The following is a 22,305-nucleotide window of genomic DNA, read 5'->3' on the forward strand; positions in this document are numbered from 1 at the left end:
TTTCAATATTAAGGAAGTGATAAAGGAAGAACTATAGCAAGTAATCTGTGTGATGATTTGGCCCCCATATGACCATACATGAGAACACAGCTCTGAAAATGGATAGTGCCTGTGTCCTCTGTAGAGAGAAGTGACACAACATCCCAGCTTTGTAGCAGATGGAAGACTTCTCCCCATTAAAAGACACAGAAAAATCAAAATATTATATCTACCTAGACCATTGTCTACCTAGACATAAAATGTGGTCACGTAGCTCATATTTAATCACAGAAAAAGACATACAAGCTGAAATTGCTCTGATTTTAACAATTTGTTCTTTGAGATACTACAATTGCTTCACAATATCCTGACTTGCCATACTTGTTGCTTGATACTTAAAGTTCACTCATGCAAGCCAGCCAAAAATAAAGTATTTCCACAGATTAAAACTGCCTCAAACACATATGGGTTTGGTTTAAAAGAAATAGATGGAGTTTGAAACTATAACTGTTTCAGGAAATGAAATACAGTTTTGCGTTTTTGTAAGGTCTTTAAATATTTTATGAAGTACCAATGTTTGCTTGTATTTTTTTTTTAAACACCCTCTTATGTATTTTATTATGTACTTTAGTTGGAAAGACACCAAAAGGCGGGGGAGAAAGAATCTTACACCTTGGTACAGAACTGAGTTACCAACCCATACAATTATAAGAGGAGTATAAGGACACAACAGCAAATACTCTTAATTTGTTGTCTTTATTTGTTACACATTTCTTTGATTAAAAGAAAAAATGTTACACATTTCTTTGATTAAAAATATACAAATAGTTGGTAAGGGAACATTGCTCTGCATAAAATAAAGTAACTGTGTTATCTAGTTAATATAATAAATGTTTTCTAACAGTGTCCTTTAATCTAATTGCCTAATTACCTTTGCTCTTTATCTGGAGATATGAGAAGGTCTTCAGGACAAGTGACAGTGTTGGGCTCATCAGGAGTCTTCTGTATCACATGAAGGTAGGTTAACAGGTAAGCCCAAACCAGTTTTGGCATCCCCATGCAGAAGCACACACTGTAACTACAAAACAGCGTGTTCTGAGTCTGTGTTTTCTCTGGGTAGTAGTAGCAAGAACACTGTGTTCATTTAAATTAAACCAGTTCCTTGGATAATAACAAAGTAATTAAAGAAGCCACTGAGGAAAAAGAGCCAATTTATTTGAATCATGTTCATAAAAACTACAACATGAGCCTGAAGGTAGAATATAATGTAGTTAAAATGGCAGATTGATGATTTTTAAAAATGCATCTTGGTATTAGTTTAAATTATTGTCTCTAGTCTGATAATAATAATGGATGTGAATATTTAATTTTATGATAGGAATGATTCCTTCAGTTAAGTCAAATTCAGATAAAAACTGTCATGCTTGTTGTAAGTCTGCTTGGTCTGCAAAACAATATATTATCTGGTCATTTTAATGTATTCCTATTTTCATAACTCTCACTGTAATTGCAAGAAATGCAGGCACTTCACTAGATGAGTTCAAATCAATGTTGTTAGATCTGTGACATATGAAATGGAGAACAAGAAAAATTGCACTTGAAATCATGGGGATATTTCTATTCTTTAAAATGTCCCCTCTGCTGAACTTAAGGTTCTCCTATCAATCATAACTAAAGGCCTACATGAGGGAGAAATGAAAGGTTTAACATTTTGCAGCTCTCCAAAGTTTCACTGATGCTCATCTGGTTTATTTTTGTTATTCATTCATTGAATCATGGATGATAAAACACTTTTGCTAACTATTTCTTAACAATTTGCCTGAAGAATGGGCCATCCCTAATAGCCTAACATCAAAACACAAATCAGGATGACTTATTGAATTTTCTGTAACCAAAACAAGGTGGCCATGTTTCTGTTCCTTCTACCTATGCTATCCAACCTCTTAACATGGGAGAGATGTACTTTTCTTCAGGTAAAGCTCTTACTTTGGGAATAGCAGGCTTCATCTCCACTGTGGGAACTCAAAATGTTTCTCAGACATTTTTGGAGGTTCCAGGCCTTGGTCAGAGGCATTCTAGACCCTGGCAGACAGCTGGAAACAGCTGTGATTTTGAGTTTGAGCCATGGAATGAATTACCAACTTTGGAGGTGGAACAAGCAATCACAAAAGGTTACATAGTATAGTAAAAGTAGTTACACAGTAGAGGGGAATTTTTTTTAGTATTGTACAGGGGGGTTTTAACACATGTACAGGGGGGTTTTCACTTTGTACATGGGGGTCAGAAGTTCTAAGATGGAGGAAAGTGGGCTGATCCTGTTCTTCCTCCTTCTTCTTCCTTACCTCCATGTTCTTGGTGATGTTGGCTCTCACAGATTGGTTTAGAGTAGAAAAACACTTGGCAACGTAGGTAGTAGGTATTGGGGAATAATGGTAAACATGTTATACGTAATATAACTTATAAAAGATAGAAGCAGCCCTGGGCGGAGGGAGAGACGAAGAAGACAGCAGATAGAGAGGATGTCAGGGTGTGTGTGTGCCTCTACCCAGGCCACTGATCAAACAGCCGCAGTCCAAGAACATAATCTGTTAGATAACTAGCAATAAACTGCCTTGAGACCGAACAGCTAAGCCTGCGGAGTTTTTCTTTGGAAGCACGGGTTGGAGGAGGAATTTCACCACCACATGAGATCCCAGAGCAAGGCCGGGGTTCTCACACTCCACCAGAGGTTTATAGGCTTTGGTAAAATGTTTCTTTTTTATTATTGTCAATGGTGACAAAATGAGCTTTGAGAGAGCACTAAAGTGCAAAAGAACCAGAGTGACACTCATTACAAGAGATAACTTGTGAGTAACCCTGCACACACTTGTGTGCTTCTTTGGGGCTCATTCTGAATTGCAACACATAACAAGATTCTGTTGATTTTTAAAAATTTTGCTAACACATGTTACAGAGGTCTCCTGTGCCTATGTGTCAGTGCAGTAGCACTCTAAGGAGATTTTCCTCACTATCCCCAAGCCTGGTGGCCCCAGTGCAACTGAGACAATTCCTGGGCTATAGCAAATTAGACAGCTCCCTAATTTATGCTAACAATACACCCATATGACAAGGATTCAAGGATCTGAGGATTCATATTAATACTATATCGCTGCTTTATCATTTAGGCAGAAATCTCTAATGCTTAATTCAGGGAGGGAATTTTAGTATTTCTAGCAGTACCTAAACTCAGTTTTTTTCCTCCACAATAATCTGTTCTGAATACATCATTGCAGTTCATCTGCCGTCTACCATCAAACCTGGTATTCTAAGGCAAGCTCATACAGAATCCACTTACAAGTTTATTCATGTTAATCCAGGGTCAGAGGTGGCACAGAGACAGGCCAGGGCAGGATGCTGGATCTGTCTCACTGGCACTGATGGATGACTGGCACAGAAGGTCTGTTGCTGTCAATGGATACAAGGGAGAAATCCATTCTTATTCTCCTTAGTATCTTTGCAGTATTTGGCACTGGTGACCTTATGTCAAGTCTGACAGGTGGCATGAATCCAAAGTAAGTCTTCAAGTAGACAAAGACCCATTCTTTCTCTAGTCCCTTTCAATGTCTACATGAATCCAGCTACAAAGTGAACTGGATTTAAAAGCCAGTGATATACAGATGGCACAGAACTGTACTTCACCTTCCCTACATATAAATTCTTTGTTATCACTGAGGTTTCTGAGTGCTTGGATATGGTCCAGTGCCTTGATTTGCTAGAATAATGACAATCTCGGCAGCAAGAATAACTTATTGCAATGCAGGATACAAAGCTTATCCGTGCAGCAGAAAGCCAAGCACAAATAGTATTTTAGCTGTGGAAAATTCTTTTAGGGTTCTGGTTATGAAACCTAAGAGAAAAAAGTTACTTTTGTGTAAAATACTACAAAACAGCTACTGGAAGGATACATGCAGTAATTTTTGAGGATACAATAAGACATAGCTTTAGTATCTTGATTATTTAGGCATAAATGGATACTTCACTATTGTATTTGGATTTCCCTATGGACAATAGACAGAAATGTCACACATGCTCAAGCAGAGGTCACAACACCAAGCATGTCATCGTTCAAGAAGTGTTTGGACAATGCTCCCAGGAACATGGTGTGATTCTTGGGGTGTCCTGTGCAGGGCCTGGAGTTTGATTTCAATTATCTGGATGAGTCCCTTCTAACTCAGCATATTCTATGATTCTATGGTAAATACTTTCACCCTATTGCAAATCACACTGATGAACTGCTTTATTCCACTCCACCACTAAGCATTGCATATTGATTGATGACAGATAAAAGCTGGCCCCAAAAATTCATCTGTCTGCCCACAGCAAGGTCAGTGAACATTTCATAATAAAGTTCTGCCTTGCATCATACAGGTTTTAATCCAAAGTAGGAAGCAAAAGGAAATAGGAAACCAAATAAGTACTCTGGGTCACTGCTACTCTGTCTTATTTCCTTGCATTTTAAAGCATAGGTATCCCACACTAAGCAAAACACAGTGTGAGATTTGCAGTCTAAGCTTGGCTTGGCTATATTCAAGCCTGGGATTTGTTTTACAGTTTGAACTGAGTTAAATAGGTAAAATTCTTTGTCCTTAACCCTGGCACTCGCTAGGTGTGAACCAGTGTCTACAGAGCTTCTAGAACAGGGTGTAAGTAATGCTTCTGAGAAGTTTTGCTACTTGGCACATAATTAATTCTGGGCTAATTTTGACCTATAAGGCCCATCCCACTTTGAATCCTGTATATATTAATAAGATCACTGCATTTCAACTTGACAGCTAAAGTATTTAAAGAGACAAGACTTGATCTGTGCATCTGGCTGGGGGTAAATGCACATGGGATGGGCTTGCAACTGAGCAACTGCCAGCTCACCATCTGGTGTGATCTGTAAGGGAGGGTGATGTCAAAGTGCACCCTCCCTGCCAGGTCCTCTGGAAATCTGCACCTGCGTCTCAGGACAGGACAACTTCAAGAAAAATGGGTTTATTATCTAAAACTACTTTCTAACCCTCTGCTTAACAGAGCCCAGGTCTGTTTTTTCTCAAGACCTGCTTTAAGACTAATTTTGTTTCTCAGGTGATATTTTTTCTGTTTTTTCAGAGGTCGTTTTTGTGACAGACAAAGGCTTTCTTGCATTGATGAAGCAGGTTTGGCTACACTGGCTAACACAGGATTAGCAGCTGTCTAGCAACAGGGATGCTCTGTGACATATCTCAAGGGCAGGGTAGAAAGAGTACCTTGTACAAGGATTTTATACATCTCTTGTAAAGAGTGCAACCTTCTGTGTGTGCAGTCCATATATACAGAGGGTGAATAGTGTTCCTTTGTAAAGTATTTCTGCAACTTTCTTTCTCTCACCTCTGCTACCTAATGGTTCTGCTGTTTCTCAGGCTCTCTATATCCATCCAAGTGAGACAGGATTTCCTGTAAAACTAACACATCTGGAGTCACCTTTTTTCAATTTCAGTGGGGCAATTTATTTACTTATTTTAAAATATTCCCTTCATGAAATTCTTATACAAAGTCTGCCATTAAAGTTCCTGCTACCTTTGGCAGAAGGTGGGTTTTACAAGTATGAAGAGTGCCATGAAAAGACAGTTTCTTTTTCAATAATTGCATCTAATTAATGATTTCGAGTTTTCTGAAAGCTTTGCTGTTCCCTCACATCCTGTGAACCTTTCCTTCTCTGCCAGTATCATTTGCAGACTTTTAAAAGAATAAGGGTGGCTATGCAAGTAAAGGTACCTGGGCCCTGGAGTACCCAGTAAAGGTACCTGAGCACCCACAGCCCTTTCTGGCCCTGCCTCTGCTAAGGCCTTTCCCCACACCTGACCATGGCCCAGGACCTCATTTCATCTCAGCCCAGAGCTACCAGACCCTGCCCTGTGCCATGCAGCAGCTGTACCCTATCCGCATCTGCCTCTCCTTGTTTTGCCTTACAGTTGATTTTTGCAAGATACTCCCTGCAAATCAATTCAATTTTAACCTTGCTGGTATGATGTCAGAAGTCCTCATTATTCATAAATATTTCCAGTTCTCTTCTAAAATGAAAAAAATCATCATGCTACTATTTCTTCTGGTTACAAATTTGAAGACTACATGTACTTTATGATAGGTAAAATCAAGTAAAACACAATGAAGATTTCAATTTCATGTGCAGTTATTACAATGTCCAAAACAGGAGGCAGAATTATATGGATAATATAATGTGGTACAAATGAATGTTTCCTTCAGAATGCCTTTTCCCTACATATTAATTTTCCTTTCCTATATGGGGTACAACAAATCTAGCATGGACATAGGCAACACAGGCAATAGAGACACTAGAGCTAGCTCAATCTCCAGTGTTAATAGCTGTCCAGTTGTTTTGTTACACTGCACTTCTGAAACATTCTATGATTTCAGGCATTGGTTTTAGAGGTGTGAGATAAGCGTTCTGCAGAATAGAATTTTGCATTCACTCTTTGCAGATATTGTTTCACCTTCATTGCCACGTGTGGGATACTGAACAACACATTTGTACACTTGATTCTGTACTTCTTGACACTCCCTGAAATCTCATTTCCAGAATTAGATGTGTACTTCTCTTTGGTGTTTGTTAACAGAAGAACATGGTTTTCAGGACAGAAGAAATACACAGCTAGCATACCAGCTTAACCTTTGATTTGCAAATCTTTACTACTAGTGTCATTTCCACTTAACTCCTATTCGCTGATATGCAAACCTTTATTAGTAGTGTTATTTAATCTTGTATTAATTTAAGAATATTCAGATGATTTAGTTATAAAAATTTATCATTTTAACTCAATAGGTTGTTTCTATTATTACCTATGCTTTTTTCATCTTCCTAGCCATGGTTCAGACTATTCAGATTATGAAACAGCCAGCAGTAGCAGACAAAGTAATGAATATAGCTATAATCATTGCAAATGCAGTAAATATATAATAGCTCATAACAACTAATAAAAAAACTCAATAAGTGATTAGCCCAGAGCTTATGTGGAGCATAATATTTTAAGTTCAAAAAGTTTGAGTTTCTCTTTGATAGTTCAGCAATTCTAATTGCCAGTGATCACGGTGAAAAATCAGGAATGTACTGGGCTACAACGCAGTTTTGTCCATGCTGTGAACCACAGGCAGCATTGTGCAGTATTGAACTGGGTCACCCCTTTCTGGGACAAAGTAGGGGAGCAAAATAACAAGAAACCTCATCAATAGGGGAGTGCCATAGGATTACCAAACTCTTTTTTTATTACCAATTCCACCTGAAAATACAAAACGTACAATGCTTTCTCATTTGCAAAGTCTCTCAAAAGACTGAAAATTGTATTTTGTCAAGTTTGAAACACAGATTAAAGTGAGAACAGATGCCTTTCAGTGTCCTTCAGGAATAAGTGCCTGAGACCCAGAGTGATTGCTAACATTGCCCATATATATGACTGAGAGACACACAGGTTATTTATAGATGCCAGAAAACAGAATTTTAAGCTTGGAGGTAATTCTTACACTTCTAAGCATCTTCCAGAACTAAATATTTAAATTCCCTTTTCCCTAGAGAAAAAGAAATTCAATAAATTTTCCCTGTGGAAATTTGATTTTGCAGAAACTGCTTTTCTGTCACAAAAGATTGTATAGAAAAAGCCCTTGAACTCCTCAGGGTGTTTACATAAAAGTAAGGAAGAGAATATGTATATACTTAAATATTTCACATGAGTGGACAGAAAGCCTTAGATGATTTTTAAAGAACAGAACTTTGCTTTCAAGGTCATTTATTTATTTGCATCAAATTTAACAATAATCAAATCCCCTTTTTTTAAATAGTATTAATATTTTTCAACTTTAAAGTTTATTTTAAAAAGCAAACAGTCTAATTGTTAAAATAAGTGCTCAGAATTGTTCTGTGTAGTAATATGTGATTGGGGAACTAAGAAGACATAGCTCACAAAGTTTGCTGTTGAGTATTTTGCAGCAGGGAAAACATATCAGATTTCCCTTCACTTAGGGTTAAGACCATATGAACGAATCTCTAGGATAAAGTGTAGCTGATTTCATTTATTGCAACATGTTCTAACTTTTGTCATTTGTTTCTTTTTCCATTGGCCATGTGCAGTAAGTTTTTTCAGCTGTTTCACCTCCTTCTTCAGAATATGTTTTTTAAAGGACTGAAAATAGTAGCTTTTCTCTGTGACAGCAAAATCCTCATTTATTAACCTACAGCAGCTAAATCACTCTTTCAAAGAATCTGGTAATATGAAGAACCTCTGCCAAGGAAAATTCAATGCAAATATAATTATTCTATTGGATGGTAACAAATAAAGACTCACACTTTATCTGTTTGGAGAGACTACACAAGTCAAATGTCTGCCCAGAATTTACCACTGACTCAAGGAACACCCTTGAATAAGGTGTCTTTCCCTCTCTCCACAATGGTTTCTACCATTCTTCATCTGCTTGGCTTACTAAAATAATTCACATTTTGTCTTAGGTGTTTGTGTAGCACCATTTACATTGTCAAGTTCTGCTCACAGTCAGAGCGAACTGCTGAACACAATCTATACTAAATGAGGGTAACAGTTGTTCTGTAGAAATACCAAAAATTTAGAACCTTAAAAATGTCAATTTCCATTATTAAAACATTAGTCCTCTTCTTGCTCGGGAAATTATGCAAAGGAGAAATGAATCTGTTGGAATTGCTCTGAAGCCTACCGACATTCTACCTTGCTGGTGTGCTATGGATTTTGCCCAACTATGAATCTAGCTTTGCCTCCTAATTCGTTCTAGCTACCATGCATGTAACTGACCTCCTGAAGACCAAAGCTGTCAGTCCTTTTGCAGAAAGAGAGTCTGAGGAGATACAGTTCACCACTGTGCTACGATTTGTTTGAACGGGTTAGTGAGTGGTAGCTGGCTGGATGCTTATGAGGTTCATTGGAAAGTCCCTTTGGCTGCTTTTCCAGTTTCTACAGAGCAGTCTAGGGAAGATAAGTGGCCTCCTCCTACACCTCAGGAGTCAAGGCAAGGCAGAGCACACAGGCACCAGGCTTCTTTCTGCGTTCAGTGAGGTGTGGGCTGTTCACTGCCATCTCCCACTTGACATCAGCACTGGCTGTGGAGCACATTTCTTCCTCTCCATCTGTATCTGCTGTCAAAGAGTTTACTTTAGTGCCATGGAAGAATGGACCAGCATCAAAGGAGCTCATCTTGATCAGCTCTGCAGGCAATCACTGCCTCTCACTTTTACTAAATTTTGTCTGTGTGAATCATTCTTCATTTAAGATAGCAGCAATTGACTGATAGCAGCAATTTTGGTGGAGGTCTGGTGATTGCTAGAGAATGATTCTTTTCAGAGGTGACCAGCAGAGCATGGAGATCCCGTGTTTGACTGAGAAGTGGTCATTTTGAGTGGTTCCTGCTCTAGTGAGATGAATGTCCGAAAACTTGCAGTATTAAATTTTTACAGATTGAAGAACTGCAATGCAGCATATGTAGAGATCATGAACTCCTCCTGCTGTGGCTACAGATTTGCAGAACTTGGCCCAAGTTTTGCCAGTCTCATGCTCACAGATTCAAATTAAAGATTGACTCCTTGAGCCTTCTGTCAGTCCTCCTTCCTCACACTGAACACAGAATAATTACCTCCATGCTCTGTGGCTTGTTCCTGATCTCATTCTTTCTCCCATCTGAAAGGTGTTTTTAGCACCCCTTTCCATAGCACATCACATTATAATGGAATAATTTTTTTGCTCAATTTTCTTTTTTTAATTGGACATGCTGGGAAGCGGATTTGCATTTGGTTTTGAATTATGGCTTTCTCAATCCTAAATACATGAGAAATTCAAAATGTTTATCAAAAAATGAATAATTTCAATGCAATGTAAATACTCTGAGTTTATCTGCAACAGATAACTTGAGTATCCCTCTTTCAGGCCTGTAACCCAGGCTTGAGGCACAGGTAGACAGAAATTATGGAATGATAAAAAAAGTCAGCTTCACAGTAAGGCATGTCCTCTGCAGTATTTCCATGTGCCTACTAGCGCATACAAAAATTAACTGGACCAAATGAGATGGGTTAGAGCAAGACCTCCTGAGTGTTTAGTGAGTCAGTGTATGTCCTGGGAATGTTCTCCATGAGACTCCCAGGGCAGAAAATGCATTTACAACTGTGTGATTGCCCTGGAGTGATAGCAGGATACACATGATAACTGAGTTTGCCAACTTGTTACTGGGCAAAGCTTCAAGCTGCTCTCGATTCTGGCCTTCCCTTCAGTTTTGGTTACTCTGACAGCTATGGGAAGTGTCACAGCTGACAACTGAAAATACTGAGTGAACAAACTGGTCTGAAGCAGCCACGAAATGGGAGCAATGAGAGGACTCTGTGTCCTGAAACAGCCTTCTAAGAGCTTCTTTTGACCTGATCAGGTGTAGAGCCTGAAGGGGCATTAGATTATCTCACTGGATCTCCCAGTTCAAATGGTCTGTTAACCTAGTTCTGCTCTATTACCCAGTAACACTTACACTTAGGGTTGGTGGGTTGACTACCATTTATGAAAGGGTGGCCAATCAAACACCTTCCAGGCATCCAGTGTTGGCTGTTTCCACAAAACAAAGTAAAACCTCAATGGTTTGATCATTCACAATGTAAAACATTACCTCATTTATATTGTCTATATACCTGACTTCAAACATTACTTTCTGTTAAACTAAACAGGGCTTCAAAGGGTTCTTTGGGATTCATCATCTAATCATCACTCCAGTCTCCATGTCATTTATCAGTCTATGTCTTATTAAGGAATCTGAATGAGTCACAGTATTTTCTAGCATATCTTCTCTAGGCTTCACATGGAGCTTAAAACATTTTTCAAACTTTAAATTTCCAGTTTAAAACTGTGTGCACAGGAACACATTTCCCATCATGAGTCTTCCCAGTGTTCTGGGACATGTCATCTCTTTGGCCCATCAAGTTACAAAGCTGAAACTAGATTCCTCTGGGCATTGCAATGAAAGCTCTAGATCCATTTCTCTTTGTTTTCTACCCTTGCATTTTATTCTGTGTCCTTAGCTTCCAAGGTGTCATCTCTCATCCTGCAGATGAATCCTTCCTGCTTCTTAAATATAAAGAAGATGTAAAAGAGCAGATCCAAATAAGTAATCAGTCCAGATAATTTTGAGTGTCTTATTCTCATCTTCAAATGAACTTTGAAGATGAGAATAAGTCTTCTTGGAGCACTAGAGAAGAAAAAAATCTTCATTGCATAAGTGCACTTGGGATCAAAAAACTAAAACATGTGAAGATATTCACACATTGTCATCTGGTATCTTATCCCTGGATTTCCAAGGAGATGTGGACGTGCTTCATAAGTGTGTGGAACATTGCAAAGCCCAAATAATTAGAAATTTAAAGGACTGTCTAACTAAAACCATAACCTCTTGTATGCAATGCAGAGTTTATGGATAAAAAATAGATATGGTTTTGCTGGTTACCAAGCTATACCTTTTCTTCCTCCTTTTCCTCCTCCCCAGTTTGATAAAACTTACTGAAATGGCACACGAACATTTCCACATTGTGACAACCATGGTTAAAACATGTAAATTCAGAGTGGTTGCAGAGAAAGAGAAATGGAACATTACTTTAAAAAAAAAAAGACATCCCAGAAAGCAGTCAAATATTTATGCAAAATGAGTGTAGCTTTATACACTGGCACTGAACAGCACAATGCTCTGTCTCACACAATACTGTCATTCAAGTGCGTACATATTGCCACAGGCAAAAGTCCCACACAAAGTATTTTTATACAATTGTAACATATTTCATTACAAGTTGTTTTTTTAATTCCCCAATGCAGGGATTCTCATGATAGAGACATTCTGTCTCCCCAGAGTTTCCTAAAAGGAAGAAGGGTTGCCATTTAGAAACTAGAGAAAATTGTGGAATAAAACATTAAATTTCAGTTTTAAATAGCATTAGCAAAGAATAATGTTATACCAATAACAAAGGAGATGGAAAGAAACTTTTTCTCCCCTTAAGAAAACACACTGAGATCTATTGTGTGTTCTCAGAGCTATCATGTAAGCAATTAAGAGCACAATGCAAACTAGAAGAATTGCTAGTATTCAATTTATAATACATAGCACATTAGAACCCTGAAATCTCTTGTGTAAATAAGAACTGGAGCATACCTCTGCAACTGAAACACAGAGCAAAATGACCTCTCTATGCCAACAAGCAAATATTTGGTATCATTCTACCCACCAAGTAACAAGTGATACGATGACAGGAAATCGCCTCAAGTTGTGCAAGAGGAGGTTTAGATTGAATATTAGGAAAGATTTCTTGACTGAAAATGTTGTCAAACATTGGAACCATCTACTCAGGGAAGTGGTAAAGTCACCATCAGTGGAGATATTTAAAAGATGCATAGATGTCATGCTTAGGGATGTGGTTTAGTGGTGGACTTAGCAGGGCTAACTTAGTGGACTAAGTTAAGGACTTGATGACTTTTTAAGTGTTTTACAACCTAAATTAGTCTACAATTCTGCTTTGGAAGAATATCAAAAGGCAAATGTCCAATGCCTTAAAATTTGGGCAAGGCTGAAGAAAAGCATATGAAATCCTTCACTTCATTTGTCTTGAAAGCAGTTGTGATGCAAAAGCCATAGCTGAACACAAAGCAATCATATGCACGAGTTGACTCCTGAACTGTGAGCTTTATATTAAGCTGAAGTCCTGTGAAATTCATGGGCAGTCTTTCCAGGTCATTGGTAGTACCTGGCCTCAATGTTCCTTGTTCCAGCACTCAGAAGGCCTGTGAGTGAGGAAAGACCAGAAAATTATGTCGCTTTCCCTGTTCTACCTTCCAAAACTGGACTGCCCCTCTTCACTCAGCATGGGTTAGAAATCAGAAATATAGAAGCATTGTCTTTCCTGTTCAAATAGACTGATAATTTCCTGGGGGGAAAAGAAAATATCCTCTGTGGAAGAATCTAGTGAGGAACCAGCTGTTTGTTCTTCTCTGAGATACCAGAGACAATGAAATGATGAAATCTGCACACAAGACAAAGTCTGCTTCATAAATGAATAAAACATTGTTAATTCCTCTGTGGAGACTTTTCTGTGAAATCCAGGTGTCCATTCCATTGAAATTCTCAGAAGAGGAAAAAAATTACACTATTCATTACTCCAGGCACAGCATTTGCATAAAACACTTTTTATACTGTGGCTCTTGTCAAAATATCCCTTGCTCTGCCACATCAGCTCTCTGACACTATGTACTACTTGTGACACCCTGAAATGCATTTCCTATGGAGTCTTCTACACTCCAGAATGCTAAACATCCTATACCATGCATCCTCTTCCCCTTTGCTATATGGTTAAGATTTATTTGCCTTCCTCTTCCTGGCAGACATATTTTCCTGCTTAAAATACACAAATCTGTAGGAACACTTCAGGTTTGTATTAGAAGGGACACATTGAATGATTTGAAAGTGGACTCCCTTTATGTTTTTGTTTTTTTTTTTGTGAGATCATTTTTCTCTGACACTTTCCCCAGTGGTTCACAGATACTTGTTTTGGGGAGAACCAGTTTGCTTTGTTAAATTACAGGGCCTTAACATAGATTTCAGTGTTATTATGAAGCATAGGGTTTAAAACAAGCCAGTTCCTGTAACTTCATGCCTTTTAAATGCATTACTCCTCTTTTATATCCTCTTAAATCATTTATGTACACATCACTATTGAACATACCATACTTTACATTCCTCATGTAGCAGCACAGGACACTTACAACTATATGAGCTAATTAAAGCTACAGGGTAAAACTCTGACCCTGTTGAAGTCAAAGGGAATTCTGCATCTTACTTCAATAGAGCAAGTATTTCACCCTGAGGCCCCTTCTGTCCCCCTCAGTCTTTCTGGCTGTTTGTGCAAAAAGTCCTGGAGAATATCAGGTCTCAGAGAGCCAATTAGCCAAAGACAGCTGTATAACAAAGCTTCCTCAAGCCAATGTGGAGTGGGCAGCCCTCTGCCTCCAGGAATCAGGCCCAGGCTGGAAGAAGTCTGAGTGGGATGGAGCTGTAGCTCCAAGTGGCAGCCCCCATGGGCAGAAGTGGAGGAGCTGCTCTGCTGATGCAAGGACACAACTGGGTACAAAGCTCTGGGAAAGTCATTGAAGGTGAGGGGAAAGGGCCTGAAGCTGGGTTGCCAGGGCAAGTGATCTGAGCACTTGAAAGCCAAATGTTGCCTAGTTGCTTTTTAAAATGATTACTCCTGACCAGGAGTTCCAAACCCTCCCCAGTGGGCAGGACATGCAGCTCCCTGCAGTTGCCACTGAGGAGCAGTGCACGATGACATATTCCTTGGGAAGGACCAGATGTCCTACACATGCAGAGGACATGTGATATTTTGCTTTTATTTTCTACTTTCCCAAGGGCTTCTCAACACAGGACAGAGTAGGTTGCTGGCTGGAGAAATGACTCCTGCAGTGGCAATCCATTCCCAGTTGTTCTGTGCCCCATGGGGTCCTTCAGCCTCTCCCAGATCATTTAACAGATGTGCACTTTCCACATAACAGGAAACAGGGTGCCAGGTGGAGCTAGAGATGTGGGTCGACCCATCTCCATCTCTACAGGACAAAAATAAGATGCCACGTGAGATCTCTAATCACCAACACCACTGGCTCATGGCTTGTAAAGTTTTAAAATGTAACCTACAAAGACAAGTGCTTGCATGTACAAACTCTCCAAGCTGATTGCTCCTGGGTAGGTTGTGGAGTGGTCTGAGTAGCCCAACAGGATTAACTGCTCCAAGTGTAAAGCTAGATTTTTAAGAATGTAAGTATATTCTGATCTGAAATATTGAATTAAAACTATATTTCTCCTTGACATATTTTGTTTCAACTGAAAGGATTTTGGCATGATCTGGCCTTAATATTGGAGAGTACATTGCAGACCATAAAAGGATCATACAATAATTACAAGCTGTTGAATGCTCAGGTGGATATAGTGGTACTCATAGAATAAGGCACTTGGACTAATGTTCTCAGACCATGGTTATGCTTACTGTGAAACTGAACCTTAAGAAGAAAAACGATCTTTGAATGTGGTATTAGATCAAGGCTGTTACAAGGTTTTTGAGATTCTTAAGCCTTATGAAAATGTGAATCAGACATTGTTCACCTTCCAAATGGCTAAGTCATTGCCTGAAGGCCTCCTTGGTACTTGAAGCGCCTTGCTATTTTCACTTTACTTTTCTCTGTGGGAATTGAATGTGAGCAAACAGTGTTCATTTTGGTACTCTTGTGTTGCAAAAGGTCAAATCCAATTATATAATTCTATGTATTCATCTTTACAAAAAAGGGTTGTGTTCAATCTGGACACATAAAGATAATGAAAGCTCTTAAACTGGTCAAAGGAAGACATGAATCCATTTATCCAGTTAATTTTGTTGTTTTAAGAGTAGTGAAATACCGCTTTTGAAAAATCTTTGCTGAGTTGCCTTGAGAAACCTTAGTGAAATCAAAATCATATATATACTTGTAAATACTTAAAAAGCTGCCCATGTCATGATGGCATGACATTTTTTTGTCTCCATGCTGTAATCATTGGAGAGGATGACATAGAAGAGGAGCTCCACTGTATTTTTATCAAACATCTGGATGTTTTTTTTCCATGAAATGCTTTATCAACATAGGGGTACATTAATCAGAAAGAAACTCAGATTCAGAAAAATAAAGTTATAAAAATGAATTACTATAAGTTTATCTATCCCTGGCAGTGTTATTGATTAAATGCTGGAGTATTCAGAATCTTTGGATAAATTGGAAAGAAATATCTCTATTCTAGGCCACAACAACAGAGGAAGAATTCTTTAATGATCCCCTTACAAATACGGACCAAATAATGAGATTACATAAACAGACCTTCCATTAATTCTCTTTCTAGTGCTATTGCTAGCTAAAAACAATAATACTCCTTTTTTATGATTATATGTTTTGGGATGCAGCAGGAATTAGTTCTTCTTTTGGGCATGCACAAATGGGACACTATCAGAAGACCATGATTGATGGTCAGAGGTCTTCTATAGATAGTACAACAAAAGTATTTATTCCTGGTTGTTCAGGGAATGACACTTTAAAAAAGGGATTTCAGGTGCATTCTGGTGAAAAGAGTTTTAGTCAACAGGGAAGAATTTGTCACCATTTTTCCTCTCAAAGTCGCTTGTGATTACTTCTTGAATTTCTTAGGCATCTGAGGTGCAGAGCTCAGTGAACTTGCAAGCATCATCAGCAGTAATGGGGTTAACTGAGTGTAACTCTGAGCAGAACCTGTTAGGCTCAATCATCTTCCACAAAATACCACCACTATGCAACATACCTCATGGAATGGTCTTTTGTTGAAACAAAACATGATGCATTAAACTGAAGGATTTTTTGCCAATCTTAATTTCTGTCACATGGCTGCTCTGCTTTATGGGTGGTAGAATCAGCTATCCAGAGATACCAATCTTCACAAGTCCAGGGACCTGCTAGACACAAACTTTGTCAAACTGAGTATACTCTGAATTGCTGAGACCACCACATTCAATAAGCCCATGGCTTTCAGTGGAAATGTAGAACTTATTTTACAGCAGCCCCAGCTAAAAGAGGAATTTTCATGGATTCAGCAAGGCAGTAACAAGAGGTATTTTGGAAGAAGAGGACTTTCGACTGAAAAGCTCATGCCAGGAGTATGGCTTTCCTAATGCCCTTTTCTCTGGAGAATGAACAGGTTTTTATTCACCACACTTTGAACAGATGAAAGAAAAATTTCTTTAATCCCATGCTGTAAGCAGTATTGCTTCCACTGTCAGTGCCATGGCTTGCATTTCCAGTCTGACCCATTCTGCGATCCTCTGTGCAGGAGGTGCTAACCAGGCAGCGGGGAGCCTGAGGACAGTGGCATGGACTGTGATAAACAGGGACCCACTGGTGTCTGCTGTACATTTGTGAGCTCCCAGAGCAGGACAGATGGATGCGCTGATGTGCTGTATGACAGGGACTGAAAAGAAAAATGCAGTGTATTGGTCAAAACCCAAGTCCTTTTATGAAGTTGTTTGAAGTCAGTAGGTCAGTCAACTGGAAGCATATGGTCAATGCAAACATTCACTGTTCATAGCCTATGACTGCTCTGCCCTCACTTTCCACATGGCATCTCCCTCCTATCAGGTCTGTGCTACCCTTCCAAAAGTTACCTTCAAAATAAAAGTTATTATACCATATTGTTTGTTGAATTGACTACTGTATTTATCTATTCATTGACTGCTGTGTGAAGTATTGATCTCTTAAGATTGGATATGATCATACTTCCTCCTCTATTCTGACATAAGCATGGAAACAACTGTTGTTTTAAGGTCATAAATCCTTCAAACATGAGATTATATTTTGTTCTTGTAAGATGACAGTTATACCGGTATGTGTTTTTTGATTAAGCACTGTGAACAGCATCTTATTTTGCATACCTTGTTTGTAGCTTTTAAAAAGAAAGGCTGAAATATAATAAAGTCATGTACTTGGAAATGTAAAATCGTATTCCTTTCTCATATATGCCACACTTTTATGATGAACACCACCCAAACCCTGGTTTCCTTGACTGTTGAAAGGATTGATTTTCATCATTGGATAAGGATGGTTCTGCTGCCCAGACAACCATCTCCAAAACACTTGTTCTTTCCACTCGTTCCGGGTATTATAATGAAGTGCTCTGGAGTAATGTAAATTATGTAAATACTCTTTCCTATCAACTATGCTTTTCATATATTCCCTTAGAGCAAGATTAAAACAGTGAAGAAAGTGTGCTTGAAACTCCCTCTAAAATTCTATGCACTTAAACTGTACTTTTTCATGGCTTTTCTACTGGAACGAATTAGGCAAAGCAGAATTAACCTTGTCAGTCACCAAGTCAGTTTCTATGACACAGAGTACTGTAACTAAGAATACAGAAATAACAAGAGAGCCCCAATGCATTTACCCTCCACTGATTCCTGCACAGAGTATGTAAAGTGCTTTGGGGTGCTCTGAGGAGATAGACCCAATATAAATGTAAAGTAATAGTTAGCAAAGAAAAGACTTTTTGCCTGGAAGTGAAGAGCAAGGGAAAGTATTCTCAGGCCAAAAAACCAGTTTCATGTCCAAACCTATGTATGGAGAGTGAAACATGGCACAAACCTGAGACACAGAAGTGAAGCACTGAGCTGCAGACTGGAGCACGAGGACTGAGCAGGAGCTTGAGTAAAGGAAACAGGCTGCTTTAGGCAGAGGAAAAGGGAGAGACCAGAAAGATGAAGAGACTTCGAAAGGAAAGGACATGTACAAAGAGATGTGAAAACTGAGTCCATGTGGTGGTAAACCAGCCTGAGGCCCAGAGAACAGTTGCCAGATCTTCCTGTTCTGGCGAATTTAGTCTGGTAAAGGCAGATGATAAATGGGAGCAAGGCAACTGTGTACTTCTGAAAGTATGGTATCTGCCTTTCTGCTGATATAAAACCATAGGAACACCCTCTGCATTAGAAAAGGAAACAGTTCTAATTTTATATGCACCTTATCTCTTTCTCTCTTGGCTGTCTGAAAGACATGAGCTTCTACCAGCCCCCAAAGCTCCAGTTGTTATTCCAGTCATGTGCCCCCAAAGGGAAGGATGAATGCAGAACACAGCACTTGGGATGCTTCTGATGATGCTCTTGAAGTAGAAAAAGACTAACTTCCTCTCAGACTGGGGCAATCAGAAAAAAGGGGAAGAATGAGAGGTAATACCAATTGTGAACTCTTGAACGATATTGTTAGATATCAGTATGTGACAGAGTGCAAGGGGTTCTGTGTCAGAGACAGCCTCCCAGCCTGGTCCATGCTGCTATTGAGCACAGATATCAGTTGGGAAAATGAATCAGAAATCCCATAGTTGGCTTCAGCACACTGACATGGTCCCAGGACTACTATTGCATCTGGCACTAATTCGGAACCTCTGCATCCCACCTTGCTGCATGGTAAAGAAGGACCATGGCTGACTGGTTACCAGGAGGTCTGCCAGGAGCTCCACCAGTACAGTGCAGTGATACATTTGCTTTAGAAACTCATTTAAGTTCCTCATTAGGCAGGCTGTTCCTGGAGTAACTTGCTGAAAACTATTCCCACCACAGACTTAAGAGAGAAGATTTTCTGAAGCAAGAGCTGAGGGTTTTGAATTTTTTTAAACCAAGCAAACAACAATTTCCAAAACTTTAGGGGTTTTAACAGTGTCAAACTTTCTTTTCTGCCTCAGTTTTGTATTTTGGATTGACTGTGCTCCTACCTGGTAACTTTGAAAAAATGATGCTCTCTAGGCTTTGCAAAATTCATAGACTCATGTCGCCTACTATAGATCTCTGTTGTGAGAGGATGTTCTCCAGATTGAAGATAAAGTGCAATGCAATAATCATTATGTAATCATTAGTAACTAGCCCTTTCATTTTTGTGGTGTTGTTTTCTTGCCACATCCAGTTAATGGAGAAAATAATTCCTGAACACTCTGAATGGAAGCTAGGGGTGCAATATCCTCTTTTTTTAGTAGCATTTTCTTGCAAAAAATTTAGTGTAACTCAAGCAAACATCTAATTGTTACTGCAGAGCTGACTGGTGTAAACAAAAGTGCCTATAGTCAGATGGAGAGTCCACCAAGGCTCCATGTATAATTGCTTCCAAAGCAAAAACAGATAACCAGAAGATCTGTCATAAAAAAAAAAAAGTACATACAATATCTGTATCAGAGACCAAGTACTCCGCATTAACGCTGAAGCACATGAAAAGTCCAAATGTTTCTGGAAAGCTTTTCTTAATTCTGTCTTTCTAATAATGACTAAAGCAACAAAAGTATCATTTGGTGGAAGGAAAGGAGATAAACTTGAGCAAAGCAGAAGCTCCAAGGAGAATATGTTATTTCAAAGGGGCTTGTCTTCCTGAGCTTTAACAGAATAGCCTAATTTTCATTACAAAATGTTGCCAAATCAGAAGGAAAACACATCTCAAAACGCTCTTTGTTCTGTGAATGCACATTTGTGTAACAGCAGCAGCATCGTTATTCTGTGTCATCCCTTGTTGACAAGCCTGTTTGAGTTCCAATAATGGAAAACTATCATGTTGATTTGCTTCAGATTAACCTCATCTTCTTGTCATACTACAGGTATTTTCTATTACAAGAAACAAATATATGGTGATAGGTAAATGATTTTGATAAAGTCTGACAAATATTTTAAAACAGCTGCATGGCAGCTTATTTTATTTTAGAAAAAAAAATAACCAGTAGCATCACAAAATGGCATTTGTTACATGTCTTTGGTAATTTTAACATTAGGTGTTGTCATGACTTTCAACATCTGGCTATAAGCTACAAATGCTTTTTTCTGTGTTATAAACATAATTTTGAATACCTTAGAATTCTAAACCAATCAGTAAGAAGAGCTGAAAATAGTGAAATCACCACCAAAACTAACATTAAGGACTGTAAATAACTGCTCTAACCAATTATAATAGGTTAGCTTCAGCCTACAATAGTTTTGTATCCCAAGTACAGAGCTGCTGATTGCTTCTTTTGTTTTCCCCTTCAGAGGTAGGACATGGGAAAAGTGAGCTATTCTGATCCTGTAAGGACAGTACTAATGCCAGAGTGCAGAAAGTATCAAAGCATACAGAGGCACACAATTTTATGGTGTTTACTTTATAGTTAGCAGTTACCAGAAGAGACTCAAAGACACCACTATTTTTGGCTATAACAAGACTTACTTTTTCAGTCCTTTCCAACACAATAACTTGTGCAATTGAAACTTTGGAATTCTGCTTCAGAAGGTAGGCTCTGCACTTATGTAAAATATGTAGTTGTTGCAAGCCTCTACTTATCCACACTCATACAGGTACTGTGGTGTGCAAAGTAGATGTCTATTAGGCAAATAAAATGCAAACACACCTGTGCTAAATGCTACCAGCACAGGGCTTACACTTGAAGGCAGTCTCTGCCAGCTGTCACACAATGCCATGACCAGCTCATGGGATGTAAGACTGACAGACACCCATTACAGACCTCAGGACTCAGAATGGGGCTCCTCTTGCTGCCACCCTGTCTGCAATCTCTGAGCACTCAACCCAGCTTTCTCCTACAGTTTATAAGTGTCCTCTCACACATCCATGATCCCACTCTAGCATCCATTTTCTCTGTCTTACCTGTGTGAGGGAAGCACTCAGAACCACATGAGGGTTTCTATTATTCCACCTTGGGAGATTTAGTGCATTTTTAGTGGCATTATCTGTCAGTCCAGGCACAAAAGTAAGGTCAGATCTATTCCTAGGGCCTTGTTGGCATCCATAACTACCTGATTTGTGCTCTAACCATATGTGACACCCACCGAGTAAATTTATTGTAGCAATCACTTTGAGCATATCTCAAAGATTTCATCATGATATTTGCTTGCTTGCAATGCCAGAGAGAGAACAACAGCATGGAATGAAATGCACCGAACTTCCCCTCATATGAAAGAGAAATGAAGGAACAGAAAACAGGCTGAATTTCTCCAGGGTAATTTTATGTAAAAGAAAGACCAGCAACATCCTTTAAGGCCTGAAATGTCAAGCTTGTAAAAATAGTATTCTTGGGAGTTGTATTTGATCATTTGTTAAATACTGTGATATAAAATGTAGAAATCCATGTGTAATGCTTCAAATCCCTAATCTGGTTTAAAAGGTCAGTTGAAGCCTAAAAGGACTTGACATTTTCCCTTTAAAAATCTGACTTTTTGACTCAGAGCTAACAACATTTGAGCCTGAATGACCTGAAGGATAAATACAAAAGCTGATTTCAATTGAACTATTTAGAAAGCAGGGGATCTTCTAATTTGTAAGATAGCATTCAGGGAGGTTTTTCCATTAAGAACTCAATCGACTGAAAAATTATTTCCTTGGGTATTCCACAATCTTTCAATGCTTGTGTAAATTTTACACAGGAGGGGGCAGCGAGTGAGGTTGAAGATATATATAACACAATGCCAGGAAAGAAGAAAGCCTCTTATGAAACAGAGGTAACTGGTATTTGCCTCGAAAAGATGTACCCTTTTCACCTCCTCCTTCACTGCCTTGGCAGGCTGGGTCTGCTTCAAAACCTTTCGTGTCCTGTGCAGATGAAGGTTGCAAGTGAGTACGAATGTCTTGTAGTTCTTTCCAGCAATACCCCTTCCTACAGACTTCATTTGACTTGCAGTGAGTGCTCCATGGGGGTTTGATGGCTGCTTCCATGGAGGTGTGC

This window comes from Lonchura striata, chromosome 1 (assembly GCF_046129695.1).
Source record: "Lonchura striata isolate bLonStr1 chromosome 1, bLonStr1.mat, whole genome shotgun sequence".
In the NCBI taxonomy this organism is placed as follows: domain Eukaryota; kingdom Metazoa; phylum Chordata; class Aves; order Passeriformes; family Estrildidae; genus Lonchura; species Lonchura striata.